The sequence below is a fragment of the Ipomoea nil genome, unplaced genomic scaffold (assembly GCF_001879475.1).
Source record: "Ipomoea nil cultivar Tokyo-kokei standard unplaced genomic scaffold, Asagao_1.1 scaffold1834, whole genome shotgun sequence".
Lineage (NCBI taxonomy): Eukaryota > Viridiplantae > Streptophyta > Magnoliopsida > Solanales > Convolvulaceae > Ipomoea > Ipomoea nil.
In genome coordinates this window covers 875,572-878,657 of record NW_017618262.1, presented here as the reverse complement: position 1 = coordinate 878,657, position 3,086 = coordinate 875,572, and positions in this window count along the sequence as shown.

Below are 3,086 nucleotides of genomic sequence, written 5' to 3'. Positions count from 1 at the left end.
AAGGGAGACCGGACACAGAGAGAATTCAGAGATTCTTGGAGACAAGAAGGAGAGAAATCAAGAGCCACAAGTTGTCTTGGAAAGCAAGAAGAATACTAGGGAGATTTGGGAAAATCGTAGCAATTCTTTAGAGATTCTTGGGTAAAAGTGTTTATGAACCTACGTGCCTGAGCTCTCAGTTTCTTTAAAATATTATTATTTGGGTTTAATACTTGTGTTGCAATCGTGATAATATTGTTTGATGCTTGTAATTAATGGCCATAGTTACTAGCTTCATAGCCATGTTTGTGTCACCAATGGGAGTTGGGGCATAAATTAGGGCACACACGATTGCACCTAATGGTTGGTCCTTGGGAAAGGGGAACTTATTAGAGGAAGTTTATTCTAGATTATTGCTCATCGGGAGATGGTAGTAATTAGGAATAATTGAATGCTGATCTTTGATCTTATTGGGTGTTTAAGCCATGGGAGTGGAAATTCACTAGGAATAGAGATTACGGGAGTAATTCGATTCCACTTTGCATTCCCACACAAATCTTAATTTCAAACTAAATATTGCAAACGATAATTGGCACTAGGTGATTAAATACTTGAATCCCGTGAATCTCAACTTCTCTCTAATTGTTTTCAAAATCCTGAACCTCTGTTTTATTTTATTTATTTTATGCCAATCAATCATCTAAGTAATTGTTAGGATTAGCTCTAATGAATAAGTTAGTAACTAGTGCTTGATACAACCACTTCCCTGTGGATCGATAACTCGTACTCCGAGAATTATTTGTTTGCAAATATACTACGCATCAGTTAGCATTTCCTCGTTCACATAAACAATATTTCATCACAAAGAAGTAACGCTTGATGTATAAATGAATTTTACCAGAAGTTTCGCCGAGTACGGCGTGTTGATATTATTAGTTAATTTAGTTTTAAAATAATTTCTTTACAACTAGTCAATAACGACACATCAAGTCAACAATATTATTCAAAAACTACAAGAATTTAGACTATAGATTCCTCTAAGAATAAGTTTTTTTTAAAATTATCTTTTAATGGTAAGCATTACTTTATTTTTAAAAAATACACCACCTTGATAAGAGTGTATGTTAGAATTTCCCAGGTCACATGAACAATACTTAGATAATCACATTGTTTATACATGCTCAAATTTCATTTTCAAAGAAAATTTAAAAACTACAAGAATTTAGACTTTAGATTAATCTCAGAATAAGTTTTAAAAAAATTACCTCTCAAAGGTAATCATTACTTTTTGAAAAAATACACCACCATGATAAGAGTGTTAACATTTCCCTTCTTACATAAACAATATTTAGATAATCACATTGTTTATACATTTTCAAATTTAATTTTCAAAGAAAATTCAAAAACTACAAGAATGTAGACTTTAGATTCTTCTAAGAATAAGTTCTAGAAAAAATTACCTGTCAAAGTTATCATTACTTTTTTTAAAAATACACCACCTTGATAAGAGTGTTAGCATTTCCCTGGTCACATGAACAATACTTAGATAATCACATGCATTGTTTATACATGCTCAAATTTCATTTTCAAAGAAAATTCAAAAACTACAGGAATTTAGACTTTATATTCCTCCCAGAATAAGTTTAAAAAAAAATTACCTGTCAAAGGTAATCATTACTATTTGAAAAAAAAAATACACCACCTTGATAAGAGTGTTAGCATTTCACTGTCACATGAACAATACTTAGATAATCACATTGTTTATACATGCTCAAATTTCATTTTCAAAGAAAATTCAAAAACTACAAGTATTTAGACTTTATATTCCTTTCAGAATAAGTTTTAAAAAAAGTACATGTCAAAGGTAATCATTACTTTTTGAAAAAAATACACCACCTTGATAAGAGTGTTAGCATTTTCCTCGTCACATGAACAATACTTAGATAATCACATTGTTTATACATGTTGAAATTTCATTTTCAAAGAAAATTTAAAAACTACAGGAATTCAGACTTTAGACTCCTCTCAGAATAAGTTTTTTAAAAAATTAGTTGTCAAAGGTAATCATTAATTTTTTTAAAAAATACACAACCTTGCTAAGAGTGTTAGCATTACCCGGTTTACATGAACAATATTTCATCACTAAGAAGTAACGCTTGATGTATAAAAAATTTTTACCAGAAGTTCCGCCAAATACGATGTGTTGCTATTATTAGTTAATTTAGTTTTAAAATAATTTCTTTGCAAGTAGTCAATAACCACACGTCACGTCAACATATTATTCAAAAACTACAGGAATTTAGAATTAAGATACCTCTCAGAATAAGTTAAAAAAAAAAAAAAGTACTAGTCAAAGGTAATCATTACTTTTTGAAAAAAAAAACCACCTTGATAAGAGTGTTAGCATTTCCCTAGTCACATGAACAATACTTAGATAATCACATTGTTTATACATGCTCTAACTTCATTTTTCAAGAAAATTCAAAAACTACAAGAATTTAGACTTTATATTCCTCTCAGAATAAGTTTTTTTAAAAAAAGTACATGTCAAAGGTAATCATTACTTTTTGAAAAAATACACCATCTTGATCAGAGTATTAACATTTCGCTGGTCACATGAACAATACTTGGATAATCACATGCATTGTTTATACATGCTCAAATTCAATTTTCAAAGAAAATTCAAAAACTACAGGAATTTAGGCTTTATTGTTTTCTCAGAATAAGTTTTAAAAAAAAAATTACATGTCCAAGGTAATCATTATTTTTTGAAAAAATACACCACCTTGATAAGAGTGTTAACATTTCCATGGTCACATGAACAATACTTAGAAAATCACATGCATTGTTTATACATGCTAAAATTTCATTTCCAAAGAAAATTAAAAAAACTACAGGAACTTAGACTTTATATTCTTCTCAGAATAAGTTTTTAAAAAAATTACCTGTCAAAGGTAATAATTACTTTTTAAAAATATACACCATCTCGATAAGAGTGTTAGCATTTCCCTGGTCACATGAACAATACTTAGATAAACACATGCATTGTTTATACATGCTTAAATTCCATTTTCAAAAAAAATTCAAAACCTACAGGAATTTAGACT